The sequence below is a fragment of the Bombina bombina genome, chromosome 6 (assembly GCF_027579735.1).
Source record: "Bombina bombina isolate aBomBom1 chromosome 6, aBomBom1.pri, whole genome shotgun sequence".
NCBI lineage: Eukaryota > Metazoa > Chordata > Amphibia > Anura > Bombinatoridae > Bombina > Bombina bombina.
The window spans coordinates 122,279,875-122,301,164 of NC_069504.1; the positions used below are offsets into that span (position 1 = coordinate 122,279,875).

The 21,290-nt window shown below is 40.4% G+C and overlaps 1 protein-coding gene across 1 annotated transcript in view; it reads left to right on the forward strand.

Annotated features, from left to right (window-relative positions):
• ABCD2 (ATP binding cassette subfamily D member 2) overlaps positions 1-21,290 on the forward strand; it is a 184,653-nt gene that overhangs the window by 114,935 nt on the left and 48,428 nt on the right. The gene's annotated exons all lie outside the window — the stretch shown is intronic.

The following is a 21,290-nucleotide window of genomic DNA, read 5'->3' on the forward strand; positions in this document are numbered from 1 at the left end:
CGTTACCAATAAACAATTGTCCTTTATCATTAAGACCTAGCAACAACTTGAGCCTATGAACAGCGCCAACAGGCCGTGACGTCACGACCAATAGAAACCTCCGGAAAACGGAACTAAAATCAAACAACAAAAAACCCCAAATCTAAAAATATGTATGAATTATTATTCACCTAATTTTTAGTCATATCAGTGATTTGATCGCCAAACATGAAGGCCGGACATAATAGTCGGTATCGATCCGAATTTCCCACCGGAAGTGACGTCACAATCACGGAGGCTAGGGACTATCAAGTATAAGTTTGAAACAACTTGAGCCCTCTACAGCTGCCATATAAGCCCTCTGTAGAAGCTGTACAGACAAAAGAAAATCAACATGTAATGACAAATTAAAACTTTAAAAGTTACGGAAAACCGGAAGTCAGAAAATATTACTATTTCCGGTCACAGGTACACTTTCCCTATAAAAGACCCCTAATCAAAGCTTACCATTAGTCTTGATAAAGGCCTAAGGAAAGGCCGAAACGCGTAGACCTGGTAAGCATCATTTCAATAGCAGGATTAATTTGTAATCGTTTTACACATTGTGTATATTTTTATTCACAGGTTTCTATTTTTGAACATTCACTTTTATTTTTTATATAATTTTTGTTGGAACCTTTGCACTCAGCACTTTTTGGTATCATCCACTGGGGCAGAGCTCCCCTAGGCCCCCACACTCCAAGGGAGAAGGATATCACAATACTAAGGGATAAGGACAACAACTCTGAATACAGGGATCTAACCTCTGACTTTTTCTTTTTTCTTTTTCACCATATTTTAGTTCCACAGAAAACTAAGGATTGACACATTTTTTACCTCTTTTTTTGCATTCCCAACACAGGATTGACACTTAGTTTCATATATTTTTTCGCATTTCCCAACACAGGATTGACATTTATTTCTTCACTTTTTGGAATATTAAGTATTGGAACACTCTCTCTTTTGGAACATTGGAACACTGCCACGTTTTTATATATATTTTTTATATTTCTCTCATCTTTGCCTTTTGAACATATTTTTATTACACACCTTTATTGTCATCTAGATTTATTTTTTATTGTAATTGAATTTATTTCTTTTACTCCTAGTTACCACTAAGGACTAGCTTTAACACTGTTTACTTCTCCTATGTGTTTATACTCTGAAGATTTTATTCATACTGTATTTTACTAGCGTGTGTTTATACTCTGAAGATTTTATTCATACTGTATTTTATTAGCGTGGATCCATGCACATGTAATATTGTGTTTTTAGGAAGTATTGTTTTTAGGAAGTATTGTTTTTAGGAAGTATTGTATTTCACCTCTTCTTCTGTACAATAAATTGTTTTAACATTTTTATAACATCTTTATAGTACACGACATAGTTCATTTTTATACCTAAACCTTAGCCTCCATATTGTTGGCGCCTGGGCATATTCCTCACAGCTGCCTTAACTCTGATAGCCTGAGAAACTCAGTCTTTATCGTGTGAGGTCCATGTGAGGGGGAGGACCTCTCAAACCTGATGAGCTGCCTTGCTGTCTGGCTGATGTATGAGGTAAGTGTCCGCTTTAATTTTTCTGGGGTTATAAAGAAGACTCAGAAAAAATTGGGCACTTTACTTACTAGAGATGGGACACTCACACATAAAGGACTCAGTAACGTTTGGGCTCTTTATTGCAAGGATCATATATTCTCCTATTGATAAGGATATATTATGTAGACAGCTGGGATACAGCACTGGGGCTGAGGAGTAATTAGGCTCTAGGTTTTTTGGTGGTTGCACGGCTCCCGGCGGTTTTACTATCAAGATGCCGACCAGGAGATTTTTTCTAAAATGCCCACAATGGGCGGAGCTATGAGTGGCGGCAATCTGTGTTGCGCACCACTTTCCCTCACTTCCTAGTGACCGGAGGGACAGAGAGTTCAGTCTAAGTTTTGATTACGCATGTTTCTCAACATGCGTTTCTAGATCGGAGACCGTTTTTTTATAGCTACTGCCTGAGTCCGGATCTTTTACTAGAGGGAAGGCTTCTACAAAGGAAGTGCCGGTGTCAGCAGGGCAGGTAGGCACCTCAGCAAAGTAAGCTGAGGTGTAGAGGTGATCTAGAGTATTGTTTAGTCATTTAGGCCTCTCTGCATATAATAAATAAAAAAGTTACGGTTTAACATTTAAATTGACAGTAACATTTTTCTGTTTTTAATTTTTATTAATAAATTTGAACTTTTTATCTGATAGTTTGATCCATTGTGAATTAGAATGGACCAAGAGGCATTGCAAAGTGTCAATTGTTCTTTATGTTTTGATGTCAATGTGGAACCACCGATCCCTTTCTGTTCCTCATGTATTGAGAGGAATTATAGGGATAAATAGGGATAAACTTTTTTCTGAGCCAACATTTTCTAAGGCGGATTGGAGTCTAATGACAATGTTCAATATATGCCGCAGCTTTCTCCTCGAGCGTCCCAAATTTTACCGCCCACACATGCAGTGCCCTGCGCTTCCCCTCTAACTCCTCCCGGAGTTAGGTTGCAAGACATTGCTTCCCTCATGTCTTCTGCAGTTTCTGATGCGTTGTCTGATTTCCCCATGTTGCAGGGAAAATACAAGAGAAAAAATAAACATTCAGTTAGCGAGGTTACTGATGCAGTTGTCGCTATTTCGAACGCCCCCTCCCAGAAGCCTGAGGAGGAGGATACTTCGGTAGCATCTGAGGGTGAAATCTCAGATTTTGACAGTTTAATTCTTCCTGCTGATACTGAAGTTATATCTTGCAGGTTTAAGCTAGAACACCTCCGTCTGTTACTCAAGGAGGTTTTAGCTAAATTGGATGACAGCGACACTATGGTGGTAGTTAATCCTAAGAAATAAACAAATATTTTGATGTACCTTCCTTGGTAGAAGTTTTTCCAGTACCAGACCGAGCTTCTGGAATCATTGCTAAAGAATGGGAGAGACCGGGTATCCCTTTTTCTCCATCTCCTATATTTAAAAAGATGCTTCCCATAGCGGACTCTATCAAGGAGGCTTGGCAAACAGTACCCAAGGTGGAAGGAGCTGTTTCCACTCTGGCCAAGAGAACTACTATCCCCATAGAGGATAGTTGTGCCTTTAAAGATCCTATGGACAAAAAATTAGAGGGGTTACTCAAGAAGATGTATGTACACCAAGGTTTACAATGGCAACCTGCTGTGTGCATTTCTACCGTCACTAGTGTTGCGGCATATTGTTTTGATGCGTTGTCTGATACTATTAGGACAAACACTCCCCTTGATGAGATCCAGGATAGGATAAAAGCCCTTAAGTTGGCTAATTCCTTTATTACTGATGCTTCCATACAGGTTATCAAACTGGGAGAAAAGATTTCAGGTTTTGATGTACTAGCCCGCAGAGCTTTATGGTTAAAACCTTGGTCTGCGGATGTGTCATCTAGGTCTAAACTTTTAGTGATTCCTTACAAGGGAAAGACCTTGTTTGGACCGGGTTTGACAGAAATAATCTCTGATATTACGGAAGGAAAGGGTCATCTTCTCCCTCAGGATAAGAGAAACAAGCAAAAGGGGAGTCAGAGTAATTTTCATTCCTTTTGAAATTTCAAGGGAAATTCTTCAGCTTCCTCTTCCAAGCAAGAACAGTCTAAACCTTCCTGGAGACCCAATAAGTCTTGGAACAAGGAAAAACAATCCAAAAAGCCTGCTATTGAATCAAAGACAGCATGAAGGGCATGCCCCAGATCCGGGACCAGATTTTGTGCGGGGCAGGCTTTCCTTCTTCGCTCAGGCTTGGGTTCGAGATGTTCAGGATCCCTGGGCTGTGGACATAGTGTCCCAGGGATACAAACTAGAGTTCAAGAATGTTCCTCCCAGAGGCAGGTTTCTGCTTTCAAGATTATCTGTAGATCAGACAAAAAGAGAGGCGTTCTTACACTGTGTACGGGACCTCTCCGACCTGGGAGTGATAGTTTCTGTTCCGATACAGGAACGGGGTCTGGGGTTTTATTCCAATCTGTTCATGGTTCCCAAAAAGGAGGGAACCTTCAGACCAATTTTAGATCTCAAGAGTCTAAACAAATTCCTCAGAGTACTGTCCTTCAAGATAGAAACTATGCATTCCATTCTTCCTTTGGTCCAAGAGGGTCAATTTATGACAACGGTGGATTTAAAGGACGCGTACCTGCATGTTCCCATTCACAGGGATCATCACAAGTTTCTAAGGTTTGCATTTCTAGACAAACACTTCCAATGTGTGGCTCTTCTTTTCAGCCTTGCCACAGCGCCCAGAATTTTCTCAAAGGTTCTGGGATCTCTGTTAGTGGTGCTCCGATTACGGGGCATTGCAGTGGCGCCCTATCTGGACGACATCCTGGTTCAGGCGCCATCCTTTCAACAAGCAAGGTTCCACACGGAAATGTTGTTATCCTTCCTGCAATCTCACAGATGGAAGGTAAATTTGGAAAAGAGCTCCTTAGTTCCAAATACAAGGGTAACTTTCTTGGGAACCATAATAGATTCCCTATCAATGAAAATTTTTCTGACAGAAGTCAGGAAATCAAAGATTTTTTATTCTTGCCTAGCGCTTCAGTCCGCTCCTCGGCCATCAGTGGCTCAGTGCATGGAGGTAATCGGGCTGATGGTGGCGGCAATGGACATCATCCCGTACGCTCGTTTCCACCTCAGACCTCTGCAGTTAAACATGCTCAGTCATTGGAACAGAGATTATGCAGATTTGTCTCCACGAATACAGCTGGAGCAGGAGACAAGGGATTCTCTTCTTTAGTGGTTGTCTCAGGATCATCTCTCCCAGGGAACCTGCTTTCGCAGACCCTCTTGGGTGATTGTGACAACAGACACCAGCCTTCTAGGATGGGGAGCAGTCTGGGGCTCTCTAAAGGCGCAGGGAACTTGGACTCAGTCAGAGTCTGTTCTGCCCATAAACATTCTGGAGCTGAGAGCAATCTTCAATGCTCTTCTGGCCTGGCCCCAGTTATCCTCGGCCCAGTTCATCAGTTTCCAGTCGGACAACATAACTTCAGTGGCTTACATCAACCATCAGGGAGGAATGCAGGGTTCCTTAGCCATGACAGAGGTAGCCAAGATAATTCAGTGGGCGGAGACCCACAATTGTTGTCTGTCGGCGATCCACAACCCAGGGGTGGACAACTGGCAGGCGGACTTCCTGAGCAGACAGACCTTTCACCCGGGGGAGTGGGAACTCCATCCAGAAGTGTTTTCCAGCCTGATTCTCAAATGGGGTCAGCCAGAATTGGATCTCATGGCATCTCGGCAGAATGCCAAGCTTCTGAGGTACGGTCAAGGTCAAGAGACCCTCAGGCTGTACTGATAGACACCCTGGTGGTACCTTGGAATTTCAGTCTTGCATACCGATTTCCTCCGTTCACTCTTCTACCTCGGGTCATTGCTCGAATCAAGCAGGAGAGGGCGTCGGTGATACTCATTGCACCGGTATGGCCTTGCAGGATTTGGTATGCAGATCTGGTGGACATGTCATCTCTTCCACCTTGAAGACTTCCATTGAGGAAGGACCTTCTACTTCAAGGGCCCTTCCTTCATCCAAATCTAGTTTCTCTGAAGCTGACTGCTTGGAGATTGAACGCTTGATTTTATCCAAGCGGGGATTTTCGAAATCGGTCATAGAGACCATGATTCAGGCTCGTAAACCTGTGACTAGAAAGATTTACCACAAGATATGGAGTAAATATCTATATTGGTGTGAATCCAAGGGCTACTCTTGGAGTAGAGTTAGGATTCCTAGAATTCTGTCATTTCTCCAAGAAGGTTTGGAGAAGGGCTTATCCGCAAGTTCCCTAAAGGGTCAAATATCTGCCTTGTTTATTTTGTTACATAAATGTCTGGCGGATGTATCAGACGTGCAATCGTTTTGTCAGGCCTTTGTCAGGATCAGGTCTGTGTTCAAACCAGTTACTCCTCCCTGGAGTCTAAATTTAGTTCTTAAGGTTCTTCAAGGGGCTCCATTTGAGCCTATGCATTCCTTAGATATTATGTTGTTATCTTGTAAAGTTTTGTTTCTTGCTGCTATTTCATTTGCTCGTAGAGTGTCAGAGCTCTCGGCATTAAAGTATGACTCTCCTTACCTTATTTTTCATTCGGATAAGGTAGTTTTACGTACTAAATTAGGGTTTCTCCCTAAAGTACTTTTTGACCGGAACATTAATGAGGAGATTGTTGTTCCTTCTTTATGTCCTAATCCTTCTTCTCAGAAGGAACGACTTCTGCACAATCTGGACGTGGTACATGCACTAAAATTGTATTTACAAGTGACTAAGGATTTTCGTCAGTCTTCTGCCTTGTTTGTAGTTTTCTCTGGAAAACGTAAGGGACAGAAAGCTACGGCTACTTCTCTTTCCTTGTGGCTGAAGAGTATCATACGTTTTGCCTATGAAACTGCTGGACAGCAACCTCCAGAGAGAGTTACGGCTCATTCCACGAGAGCTGTTGCTTCCTTATGGGCATTCAACAATGAAGCTTCTGTGGAAAAGATTTGCAAGGCTGCAACTTGGTCCTCTCTTCAAACTTTTTAAAAATTCTATAAATTTGACACTTTTGCCTCAGCTGAGGCCGCTTTTGGGAGAAAGGTTCTTCAAGCAGTGGTGCCTTCTGTTTAGGTTCCCTGTCTTGTCCCACCCTTATCATCTGTGTACTCTGGCTTGGGTATTGATTCCCATTAGTAATTAGATGATCCGTGGACTCATTGTGTCATTAGAAAGAAAACAAAATTTATGCTTTCCTGATAAATGTATTTATTTCTTGACACGATGAGTCCACGGCCCGCCCTGTTCTTTAGGGTGTTAGAATGTTATAAACTTCAGACACCTCTGCACCTTGTTACTTCCTTTCTCTCCTTTACTTCAGTCGAATGACTGGGGTGGGAGGGAAGGGAGGTGATATTTAACAGCTTTGCTGGGGTGCTCTTTGCCGCTTCCTGCTGGGCAGGAGTGATATTCCCATTAGTAATTAGATGCTCCGTGGACTCATCGTGTCAAGAAATAAATACATTTATCAGGTAAGTATAAATTTTGTTTTTCTCTTGTTTTAACACTCTGGGTAGATAATTGCTTCTGTCTATTCCTATTCGACAGCTTTTCACTAATGAATTAACTAGGCAATAAGCCTGCCCAGAGGGCAGTATATGTTTAAAAAATACAAACCCCCAAGCTAACGTTACAGAAAATAAAAAAGTAAAATAACAGAAAAAAAATCAGCAAATCTATCCAAAATAAAAAAAGTTTAAACCTAAACTAATACCCCTATAAAAATAAAAAAAATCCTGGGAAACCGCCAACAATGCAAAATTTATAAAGTAATTAACCCCTAATCCGCAAATAACATACTTAAAATATTAACCACTTAACCGCCAACCCCACACATTGCAATAAACATAATTAACCTATTAACCCCGAAACCTCCAACCCCCCACATCCCAATAAACTTAATTAACCTATTGACCCCTAAACTGACAAACTCCCACATCGCAATAAACCTAATTAACCTATTAACGCCTAAACCTCCAACCCCCCACATCCTAATAAACCTAATTAACCTATTGATCCCTAAACCACCAAACCCCCACATCGCAATAAACCTAATTAACATATTAACTCCTAAACCGCCAACCCCCCACAACACAAATAACTAATTTAATTACCAATCCCCCTAACCTAACACCCCCTAAATTAACCCCAGTACTAAGTTACACTTAAATAAAACATAACATTAAATTACAAAAAAAAATATCTAAAATTACAAAAAATAAAAAACCTCTAAAATTAGAGGGGGAAAAATAAACAAAATTATCAAAAATAAGAAAAATGAAACCTAATCCCTATGAAAATAAAAAAGCCCCCCCCCCCAAATAAAAACACCCCCTAATCTAAACTAAACTACCAATAGCCCTTAAAAGGGCCTTTTGTAGGGCATTGCCTTAAGTTAAACAGATCTTTTACATTTAAAAAATACTATGCCCCCCTAACAGTAAAAACCCCCACCCACCAAACCCCGAAAATAAAAAAAACCTAACACTAAAAAAAACCTAAACTACCCATTGCCCCTAAAGGGGCATTTGTATGGGCATTGCCCTTAAAATGGCATTCAGCTCTTCTACTGTCCTTAAAAGGGTAATCAGCTCTTTTACAGCCCATTAAATCCCTAATCTTAAAAATAAAAATAAAATAGAAAAATAAAAAAACATCGTAAAACTAAGCCCCAAATAGGTACTCACCGCTCCTGAAGTCCGGCGGAGAAGGTCTTCTTCCAGACGGCTCCATCATCTTGTATCTTCATCAGGAGAAAAGGCGGTGTGGAGCTGGCTTCCCCGATGCACGGATCCTCAGTGACGATTCTCAGTGGCGGTCCTCAGCGGCGGTCTTCAGCGGCGGGGGCCCTCAGCGAGGAGTCTTCTCTTCATGCGATCATCTGTCGTACACTGAAGATTGAATGCAAGATACCCCATATTTATTGGGGTTCCTTGCATTCCTATTGGCTGAAATTTTGAAATCAGCCAAAAGGATGAGAGATACTGAAATCTTATTGGCTGATTTGAACAGCCAATAGGATTTTAGTAGATCTAATCCTATTGGCTAATATCAAAATTTCAGCCAAAAGGAATGCAAGTTACCCCAAATTGAATGCGGTACCTTGCATTAAATTTTCAGTGTACGCCGGAGATCAGATAAAGAGGAGCCTCCATGCCGCTGAGGATCGCCGCGCTGAAGACCGCCATTGAGAACCGCTGCTGAGAACTGCCGATCCGGATTTGCGCATCGGGGAAGACCGCTCCGCACCTCCGCTCCACGCCGCCTTCGCTACGGATGAAGATAGAAGATGATGGAGCCGCCTGGAAGAAGACCTTCACCATCGGACTTTAGGAATGGTAAATACCTATTTGGGGCTTAGTTTTAGGATTTTTTTTTATTTTTGAGGGTTTTTTTTTATTTTTAAGATTAGGGTTTTAATGGGCTGTAAATGAGCTGATTGCCCTTTTAACCCTTTGAGTGCAAAGCACTTTCCCACCTGGGTGCTAAGATTTTTTAATTTATATTTTTTATTTTTTTATTTGTTAAAAAAAAAAATTAACTGGGGTGCGGGGCTGGCCAGCAACTGAGCCGGTCGCACTATCTGGGAGCTCTGTTAATATAGCATCTAAGAAAGCCTAACACTGTGGATATACCCCAAAAAGAGAAATGCTGAACTACTGAATAATCATACTAGGTGCAGTCCTGGATATGCTGATAAGTGCTTAATAACTTTTTGATCTATGCTGAGCTGAAATCTGTTTAGGACTGGGCCGTATCATCAAGCGGCGCCATCTTGGCATGTTATTGCACCCGGCTGGGATATTGCTCACTACACTCTGAACCACCTAACAGATCTTTAAACTTGTGGACCTTTTAACGCCTGAGGTGTGTCACAGCACGAGCCACTATGGAATCGCAAATATCGTACTCCGCTGTCAGAGATCTCTTGGAAGAGCATGGGAGAAAGCTATGCAAGAGACTTGATGCCCTTATTTATATGTCTCAAGCAATGCGCATGAATAGTGACGGCCTCATGGTGGTGCAAGAACTGTGGAGCAACATGGCCCTTGCAGTTCCTCCTTTTCTGCTGATGCCAACAGGCACAGACCCTGGGACTGCGTCTCTCTCAACTAGCATGCATTTGCGGCCACAAGCAGCTTATCCCAAGGAGGAGGAGGACTGCGTGATGATAGTCACAGAGATTCCGGTATTGCAACGCAATACGATCCTCACAGCTCTCCACGCAGACTTCCCTCAGCCACCGGCTCGTCCAGCTCTCAGAGTGCCTGTGAGGTTGGACTGTACACACTCGTTCCGACTAGATGGCTGTGAGAGCTGGCGGATCCTACAGATTCTCCAAGTTAGAGCACTATGGCATCATGCTTCCCAGGGACCCTGGGCAGGCATTGGATAAGTGATGGGTTATAACTTTGGGGATGTGTTGTTGTCTGAGGGGATTGCCGTTGATGAGACACTCTCTCTATGTATATTGCTGTGGTTCCCAAATAATATGCTATGATGCTCGTTGCAGCTTGTTATGAAGGCCCTGGGGCCTGATATTTGGACTTCCACACTGAATTTGCTCAGTTGCCCAGATTATGCTCTTATGCTATATAATTATATTGTTTACTGTTACCATGTTTTCCATTTTTATGTGCCTTGTTCTCAGTGGATTATGTTCTTCACTATTGGGAACTCTATGCTAGGAAAGTACCTGCTAATGTATGTCATTTTATCCCACTCCCACTTTTTTGTTGCAGTTTATTTACATCTTGTTAGGGGAGGAATGAGCTTTGCTCTAGGGAAAAAATATCTGACTAACTCACTTCCTTTTCGGTAACCCCAATAGCTTATAAATATATAGTACTTGCAGAAACCTTTATCCATGGGGTGTTAATCTGAATCAGGTTCCATTGTCTATGATTATTTATCCCACACAACTAGTATTCTGAGGCTGGTTGCGGCCTTCGTTAAATTTAATCCAGGAAGGTGCATGTTTTTAAACTATCCCCCAGCCGCGGATCTTCCTAGCTACTAGAATAATATTTCATTGAATATATACCCTAAATAATAGGAGACGGATCCCCATGTACATGTGCTTCAAGTATGTGGATGTTCCTGTTTCAGGGGGTGGTTATTATGCTATTGTTTTGAGTTCAGTGCTTGGACTCCCTGCATAACTGTACTTGTATTGAAAACAATGAATCTATACTTATGAAGAATAGTATTGGAGGAGGTGCAGATTGTGTAGCTGATTCTTCTTACTGCTGATATTGTGTGTAGAACTATTGAAGACTTAAGATAGTAGTATTAAGTGCTTACTTGCCTGCATGATATGCTGCACTACTATATGTTCCTGTCCTTTATTATGTATTTACTGAAGAAAGCTATTTACTCCCCATGTATAGACTGCTGTTTACATGCAGCCAGACTATATTAGATATAACATAACTTTCAAATATCCCTGGAAAGCCCACTACTGCAGGTACCAATTTTTACATGACCTCCGCTAAGTTTCGAGTAACTATTTACAGTTAGATTTCATCAGAATGTTCACTTATTTATTACAAAGATTGGCGGTTGGGGGAAAATAGAATGCCAGTCTTCTCTCCACTCCCCCCCCCCTCCCCTTCTATGCGGTAAGGGATAAGTATTTATCCTCCGCATTACCTTATCGGCAGAGTACCGTAGTCTTTGCCCAGTCTGAAGAGCCCTAGCCAAAGCTTTCCTCTGTACATAAGTTGATAAGCTCTTCAGGCCCTTAACAACCGGAAAAGTTATAGTGTCTGCACTTATGTGCCTCGTTATTTACACATTTAGGATGTCTATTGTATTTGACTAGGTGCCCTTAGTTTGTGGGCATATACATATGATTGATAGCTTTACTAGAATATGTTCCACTCCAAAAAACTTATTAATAGTATCCTACTGTACTTAATGTGATGCCTAAACTTTGCGATGAAGTAACCTTATTTTTCTTTAGTTTACCTTACACAACGTTATCTGACACTATCTTTGTATGTACTAAGTGTCATCCACGTAGGTATGAGAATTAGGGCCTTTTAATAGACCTAGATGGCTTTGATGACACAACAATTTTCAAAAATTTAAATTGAAGAACAGAGAAGTTTAGCAATTAAGATTATTCTTTACTGTATTGTTATGATGCTTAGACCTGAGATATGACTTGTATACTTGTAAAAACAAACTTTTTTTTTTTCAGACCCCCAAGACTTACACTGTTGGGAAAGTTAGGCGATTACCTTTCCAACAGTGGGTCTTGGGGGTCTATAGCTGCTTAGATGCCTGAGATACAGGCTTCTAAGCAGCATGCCCCCTGCTCCTATACTTAACATTGTTAAGTATAAATAAAGTTGCACGGTGACGTCATCACGTTATTGCGCGTGACGTCACCACGCATCACGTGAATCCCCGGTGATGCCTGTCACTATGCAGGCCCGATAGCTGGGGTAGGAGTGGGTGGGAGCCCCCAGATCTCCCTCAAGTTGGGAGAGTGCTCATGACAGCTCTTTAGCACCAAAATGAGAAACTCTGTGATGGCTCAGAGCCGCCATTAGCACTCAAAGGGTTAAGGGCAATGCCCATAAAAATGCCCCTTTAGGGACAATGGATAGCTTAGGTTTTTTGAGTGTTAGGTTTTTTGTTTTGGGGGAGTTGGCTGGGTGGGGGGTTTTACTGTTAGGAGGTAATTAGTATTTTTTGTAAGTAAAAAAGCTGTTTAACTTAGGGCTATGCCCTACAAAAGGCCCTTTTAAGGGCTATTGGCAATTTAGTATTAGATTAGGGGGTGTTTTTATTTTGGGGTGGGATTTTTTATTTTATAGGGGTATTAGTTTAGGTTTAAATTTTTTATTTTGGATAGTTTTGTTCATTTTTTTCTGTAATTTTACTTTTTTATTTTTTTGTAACTTTAGCTTGTTTTTTTTTTTAAACATAGACTGCCCTCTGGGCAGGCTTATCGCCTAATTAAAGGGATACTGAACCCAATTTTTTTCTTTTATGATTCAGATAGAGCATGACATTTTAAGCAACTTTCTCATTTACTCCTATTATAAATTTTTCTTCGTTCTCTTGCTGTCTTTATTTTAGTTTATTGTAGGCTAGGGGTGTTTTTATTTTGTGGGACTTTTTTATTTTTATAGGGCTATTAGATTAGGTGTAATTGTTTTTATATTTGATAATTTTGTTTATTATTTTTTGTACGCTTAGTGTTTTTTATTTTTCGTAATTTAGTGTTTATTATTTTTTGTAATTTTTAATTTTTTAATTTTTTCGTAGTGTTAGGTTTTTTTACATTTGTAATTTAGATTTTTTTAATTGGTAGTATTTTTTATTTTATTAGAATAGTAAGGTTAGGTTAATTTATAGTTTAATGTTACGTTAATTTTTTTTCACAGGTAAGTTTTTATTTATTTTAAGATAGTTATATTGTAACTTAAAGTTAGGGGGGTGTTAGTTTTAGGGGTTAATAGTTTAATTTAGTGTTTTGTGATGTGGGGGGCCAACGGTTTAGGGGTTAATAGGTTTATTTAGTGGCGGCAATGTGGAAGGCCAGAGGCTTAGGGGTTAATAGGTTTATTTAGTGGCGGCTATCTGGGAGGACGGAGGTTTAGGGGTTAATAACTTTATTATAGTGGCGGCGATGTCAGGGAGCAGCGGATTAGGGGTTAATAATAAGTTTTAAGTAGTGTTTGCGATGCGGGAGGGTGGCAGTTTAGGGGTTAATAGGTAGTTTATGGGTGCTAGTGTACTTTTTAACAGTTTAGTTATGAGTTTTGTGAAACAACATCTGCTCTGTATGGATCGTGTCGGTATAGGCTGTAACGCAAACATTTTAGCCGGACCGTACAACCTGTAATACCGGCGCTATGAAAACCCCACGCAAAAAACGTCATTTTTTGAGTGCGGAATGGACGTTACGTTACAGGCTAAAATGCTTGTGGTATAGCAATACCGACACGACTCGTTATTAACCCCTAATCCGCCATCCACAACGCAACTACTATTAAAAGTATTAACCCTTAAACCGCCAACCCCCCATATCGCAAAGTACCTATTAACACTATTAACCCCTAATCCGCCAGCCATCCACAAAGCAAAGTACCTAATTACCCTATTAACCCCTAAACCGCCAACCCCCTACAAGGCAATCTACCTAATTAACCTATTAACCCATAAACCACCAACCCCCCACGACGCAAGGTATCAATCTAATAACTAAGCCCCTTAATCTAACACCCCCTAAATTAACCCCCAATTAAACTACAATTACATAAAATATTAAAAGACTACCTTAAAAAATATTTTAAAATTACACAAAATAAAAATCCTATCTTTACATGAAAATAAAAAACCCAAGATTACATAAAAATAAAAAAACTAAGATTAAATTAAAAAACCTAAGATTACGAAAAAAATTAAAAAGCTAAGATTACAAAGAAAATAAACAAAATTATCCAAAATAAAAAAATAAACCTAATTTAATACCGCTATAAAAACAAAAAAATCCACCCAAAAATAAAAAAAATCCTAAACTAACACTAAACTACCAATAGCCCTTAAAAGGGCCTTTTGTAGGGCATTGCCCTAAATTTAAAGGGACATAAAACAGGTTGAGATCTGTGGATATCCTAAAAGGGCTAATTAATTAAAAATAGTTTGCATAAAAAATTGTTTAAATATTGCTGGCAAGTATTTTAAAATAATTTTCAAACATAAGCAAAATGAATGACACAGCTAAGCTGCCTGGAGAAGCCAACTCCACCCCCCTTATCAGTGTTTAGACACAGGCATTGCATTTTAACTGAGTTCACAGCTTCTAGCATGCTCCAGCAGATAATCCCTATGCATTTTTGCATTCTACCAAAACAACAATAGATATAGATACAGCTATAGAAGGAAATGTGTGGGGGGAGTTATAGCTTTACAATTCCGAAACTAAAAAGAAAGGGTTAATGGCAAGCCACTGCAGTATAAATTTGCAGGTAAAGAAATTAAAGTACATATTATTATATTTTATCTCTATCCCAACTTGTTTTATGTCTCTTTAACATGTCTTTTACATAAAAAAATACTAAGTCCCCCTAACAGTACAACACCCAACTCCCCCAAAATAAAAAAGACCTAGCTATAAAAAAACTAATCTACCCATTGCTCCTAAAGGGGCATTTGTATGGGCATTGCCCTTAAAAGGGCAATCAGCTCTTTTACTGCCCATTAAAAAAATAAAAAGCCATAATCTAAAGAAAAAAGCCCACCCCAAAAAAATAAAAAATAACAGTAACCCCAAAATAGGCACTCACCATTCCTGAAGTTCGGCGGTGAAGGTGTTCTTCCAGATGGCTCCATCTTCAATCTTCGCGGAGCAGAGGCAGCACCATCTAAAATCTTCATCCAGGTGTCGTGGAGCAGAGGCGGCGTGGAGTGGAGATGGATCAGCGGTGGCGCGGTCATCCGACATAGATGCTCCTCTTCATGCAATCGTCCTCTGCACACTGAAGATTGAATGTGAGGTACCCATTGTATATTGGGGTACCTTGCATTCCTATTGACTGAAAATTTCAAATCAGCAAAAAGGATGAGAGCTGCTTACATCTTATTGGCTGTTCTGAACATTCATTACAAGTGACTAATTAAAGCTTCTGCAAGCTCGCAGTTTCACTTTGCGCTAAGCTCAATTAACCAGAGATCTGACCTCTGGTTGAAAAGAAAAAGTTGTCCTAATTCCCTCCAAAATAAAGAGAATAGTTTAAAAAAAAAAAAAAAAAAACTGCACAAAGCAGTTATAATGGGTTAAAGTGAGGGTATGTGAGGTGTTTGAAAAAAACGACACCTTAAGTGCCTTTAAGAATGCCTGGGATAACAATTAGGCTATCCTACGAACTAGATGCGTTTATACTTTTAGGAAATATCAGGCAGACTTCCTGGGCCTATGGCTCTTATCTGCCATCAATATCTATATTTCTATGTTTACATAGGAGTCAATGGGGGACTGTGTTTTTACTATGCTTATATACATATATATTTATGTGTTAATATGTGTATGTATATATATATATATATATATATATATATATATATATATATATATATACACACTCACCGGCCACTTTATTAGGTACAGCTGTTCAATTGCTGTTCAATTGCTTGGCAACACAAATTGCTAATCAGCCAATCACATGGCAGCAACTCAATGAATTTTTGCATCTAGATGTGGTGAAGATGACTTGCTGAAGTTCAAACCGAGCATCAGAAAGGGGAAGAAAGAATAGGGAAGAAAGGGGATTTAAGTGACTTTGAACATGGCATGGTTGTTGGTGCAAGACGGGCTGGACTGAGTATTTAAAAAAATTGCTGATCTACTGCGATTTTCAGCACAACCATCTCTAGGGTTTACAGAGGATGGTCCGAAAAAGAGAAAATAGCCAGTGAGTGGCAGTTGTATGGACGAAAATGTCTTTTTTATGTCAGAGGTCAGAGGAGAATGTGCGGACTGGTTCAAGATGATAGAAAGGCAATAGTAACTCAAATAACCACTCTTTACAACCAAGGTATGCAGAATACCATTTCTGAATGTACAACACGTCGAACCTTAAAGCAGATGGCCTAGAGCAGCAGAAGACCACACTGGGTGCCACTCCTGTCAGCTAAGAACATGAAACTGAGGCTACAATTCGCACAGGCTCAACAAAATTGGACAATAGACGATTGGAAAAACGTTGCCTGGTCTGATGAGTCTCGATCTCTACTGCAACATTCAGATGGTAGGGTCAGAATTTTGCGTAAACAACATGAAAGCAAGGATCCATCCTGCCTTGTATCAACGGTTCAGGCTGGTGTTGGTGGTGTAACGTTGTGGGGGGGTATTTTCTTGGCACACATTGGGCCCCTTAGTACCAATTGAGCATCGTTTAAATGCCACGGCCTACCTGAGTATTGTTGCTGACCATGTCCATCCCTTTATGACTACAGTGTACCCATCTTCTGATGGATACTTCCAGCAGGATAATGCACCATGTCACAAAGCTCAAATCATCTCAAACTGGTTTCTTGAACATGACAATGAGTTCACTGTACTCCAATGGCCTCCACAGTCACCAGATCTCAATCCAATAGAGCACCTTTGGGATGTGGTGGAATGGGAGATTCGCATCATGGATGTGCAGCCAACAAATCTGCAGCAACTGCGTAATGCTATCATGTCAATATGGACCAAAATATCTGAGGAATGTTTCCAACACCTTGATGAATCTATGCCACGAAGAATTAAGGCAGTTCTGAAGGCAAAAGGGGGTCCAACCCGATACTAGCAAGGTGTACCTAATAAAGTGGCCGGTAAGTGTATGTATATATTCATATATATAATTTTTTTGCTGCCCAATGCTGCGTGAATTGCCCCCTGCACTGTGCTAGCCTATGGTAGCGGGCTCTCATGAGCACTTGGTTTCCAGGCAATTGTGATGTACTTTTAATACAATTAATTACGTGCACTGGTATTACTGAGTGGAGCGCACATATAGTGCTTACGTAAGCGAGATATTGATTTCAAGAAATAGTTTTATTTCAATTTATTGTGTTCAATAAAATATTTTCCTAAATTTATGACTTGCGTATACCAAATAGAAATCTGTTTAGCAAAATAAATTCAATTTCCTTGTAGCTCAATAGTAAATAGAACAGTATTGTGTTTAAATAGAACCAAGTAAGAATAAAAATAGCAAATTTTGCTTGTGTCCCTAAACTTAAAGTTAACAGTCATACATTTGGGCCAGTGTGAAGCGCTAAAAGTTACACATGAGCGTTAAGGGGTTAGCACAGGTGTTTGCACTTGTTTGGTTTACTGCTCGTATTTATTATAAAACTTAAATCAAATAAACATCAAGAGCATTATAAATAACAAGTCATTGTAAACAACCCCAAAAGTGCTTTCCCCATAAAACCACAATACATTTTATCACCCAACCACATAAATATATTTGCTAAAAATCTCCTGAACCGCCAGGAGTTACCCACTTCAAACTCCACACTTCTCAGAAGGGAAGCACTCCGCCAAAGGCCCAGCCCTTGTCAGAGCCCCGCCAACCCTCAAGGCTTTTATAACCCCTTCTTTCAAGTTAAAGTTGAACAAATGAATACCAACTTTATTAAGATGCATCCTATCCCTCAAAAAGAAACAGCGGCCAGACTCCTCTTCAAATTCTACATGTCAAATGGATCCCCCTTTTTTGCCTCACAAAACTACTCAACACCCTATTAATCTTTTTGCGAGAGGCGACCAATTTCTTACTATCCCAAACTGCCCTCCAGTCCACTCTTTATTTAAAATTTATGATAAAAGTAAATTAGAAAAAAATCACATGCCCAATCTGAAACAGATTTAAACTCCCTGAAAACCACCTCTCAATCCCTTAATACTCGCATTACTCATGCCTAGCATTCTCGCCTCAGTAGCATCCCCAATACAAATACAAGCCACTGCAGGCAAACCCAAACCAGCCATTCCCTTATGAAACACAGACACAAATTAAAATTTGGACAATGAATCTCTATTAACATAAACCAACAATCCCCACCTATAGCCCTTAGCTGAATAAGATGACCCTTCCCCTACTGGTCCATCTTGGTCCTATGCAACAAAATATAAACCTGCTCCTCATCCATCACTACATCAGACAGCTGCACATCCCTTTATCCCATTTGTTAACAGCCACAACCTCAAAAATGCAAAAAGCTGAAAAAAACACATAAATAAAAGCTGTTTGAAACAAAACCACCTCATGCTCACACCTATTACCTTCCTTAAGATAGAAAATATCACAGGGCGTCTATCATCCTTCCTCCTCTGACACCTACACAAACCCCTCGTGGCCATGTGCACCACAAAGGATTTTGTAATGTCCCAGCAGCTTATAAACTGACACAAAAAAAACAAGGCTGACAACCTTCGCTGTACCATTGCCTTCGAAATCTGCCAAAGCCAAATTTGCACATCCACCAAACCAAGAGAGACAACCAAACCCTGATCCGAAAAAGGGTAGCCACCCTCCTGTAATACATGATGACAGTTGAACCATACCTCAATATAAGCCCTCTATGTACTGTTAGCAACTCAGGAATGCCTCCTTCAACAACTTGACAGGGCAATGCGCCTCGGGGTCGAGAGCCTGGAACCGGTCTCACTGAAAAGGATAAAGAGCATCAGCATTGTCATTAGCCTTGCCAGGCACATGCACAGCTCTATACAACTACTGGAGGAGAGGAAGCTGACAAATTATTAATTGCCAGGGCCATCCCCATGTTGTCAGAATGGAAAGTAACCCTCCTATCCCGAAGCTTATTCAACCAAACCCTCAACACTACCAAGAAAGGAAAAAGTTCCAATAAAACCAAGTTCTTGGTCAAACCATTTCCAACTCAGCCAAGCATCAGTGCACCATCAGCCCATCCAAGCATCAGCGACCTCTCAAAGATAACAAATCTTTCAAACCTTGCAGCAACACACTTTGACTCCCATCCATACTATGCGACTAAGACACCCTTCCCCCCCAAAAGCACCTCACTGAGGCACTGCCACAGGTCCAGAAGCTTGATCCGCCCCTCTCTCTGGAACAACAGCTGCCCCACACCTCCCTTTTCCTAGGGATCTTCTCCTCCACAGCGGCGTTCCTCCTTGCTGCAGGACTCAATCTCCATTCTCTGGTCCTACCTCGAGGGGACCTGTCCAGACAAGCCCATGTAGGTGATGATTGATCAGACTCCCTCTTCCTCAGCAAAAGTGAATGGGACCTGCCTTGCCGTAACCTGGAACCAGCTCCAACCTCAAGACCTCACACCTAGAGGCCCCCTGCTCTCCTGCAATGACATTCAAGCAGCTGACCCCATAAAACTCCAGTCCCCACTCAAAACCCTACAGGCATCCAGAGCCTCCCCACCTGTGACCCAGAGACTCTAGATCTTCCTAACCCCCCTCCTCCCTTGGGATTGTGGTGACAAACACCTCAACAACTGCACCAAAGCATCAAGTTCGCCCACCAGTCAAGCCATAACAGGTCCTGCATATGAACCCTTGTCCGTATCCTCCTCCTCAAAGTCACTGAGAATGTCCTTCAGGACAATGGAATCACCTTCATGCTCAATCCCGCTGAGCGGACTCTCCAGCCCTTGTCCAGCACCATCAGACTCACCCTTTGCAGCCAATTAGTGATAACTCATAAATAACTCCACGGGAGTGAGCAGGATGTTATCTATATGACACACATGAGCTAACACTGTCTAGCTGTGAAAAACTGTCAAAATGAGATGAGGTGGCCTTCAAGGGCTTAAAAATTAGCATATGAGCCTACCTAAGTTTAGCTTTCAACAAAGAATACCAAAAGAACAAAGCAAATTTGATGATAAAAGTAAATTGAAAAGTTGTTTAAAATTGCATGCCCTATCTGAAGCATGATAGTTTATTTTTGACTAGCCTGTCCCTTTAACACTGCCCCCTAACCTCTCTCTTACCCCAAACTCTGACACTTGACCTGTCCTGGGGTCAAAAGCCCCTCCTTCATAGATACTTATCCAGGGCTGCCTTTATTCTTTTTATTCCTTTTATAGATTACCAGTATATTCTGTAGCCCAATACACAGGTACAAAAAACATCAAGTAATACAAAACATAAAATATTAGCATAAATTTAAATACTAATACAGAATTTACATAAGCACCACTTATAGTTACTCTATATTTTGACCAATAACACAAGCTGCTAGTTGTTGAGAGGTTTACTCAAATCTCCTCCCCTGCTCATCTTCCCAATCTCACTCAGGTCAGAGATTTAACAGTATAATAGTAGGTCAGTTCATGGGGAATATTATGTATCAAAAGAATTCTTTTTCTCATCTATGATAGAATCTAAAATAAAAAGTATGTATTTATCAGTTCAACAAAGCTAAAAAAAAAAAGGTTTCCTTGCATTACTGGAAATTTAACAGGGCATGGAACCCAAAAATATTATTTAATAATTCAGGCAGAGCATGTGATTTTAAATAACTTTCCCGTTTACTTAAAGGAATATGAAACACAATTTTTCTTTCATGATTCAGACAGACATGCAATTTTAAGTAACTTTCTAATTTACTCCAATTATCATTTTTTCTTCGTTCTCTTGAAAAAGTAGGAATGGAAGCTTAGGAGCCGGCTCATTTTTGGGTCAGCACCTGGGTGGCGTTTGCTGATTGGTGGCTACATTTCAATATACAGTTCATACATGCAACCTTAAGGTAGTTTTATATAATTTGTAATACGTTTGTATACACAGTACCCTCAGAAAGATACTACAATACTGTAATCAGAATGGTAATATTTGTTGGTTTAAAAAGATATAGGCTATTACACAAAAATCAAAGCAAGCTGAACACATCAGGTAAGCCAATGACAAGAGGCATGTATGTGTAAGCACCAATCAGTAACTAGCTTCCAGTACTTCTTTGACGCTCCTGAGCCTACCCAGGAATGACTTTCAACAAAGGATACCAAGAGAACAAAGTGAATGAAAATAAATTGGAAACTTATTTAAAAGTGTATGCTCTATAGGAATCATGAAAATTTAATGTTGAATATAATTATATTTGCTTGTTTTGTAATGCAAATTTAACTTAGATCATTTTGCTAATTATGGAATAATTTCGGTATTGCTTATTGTCTCTCCAAATTT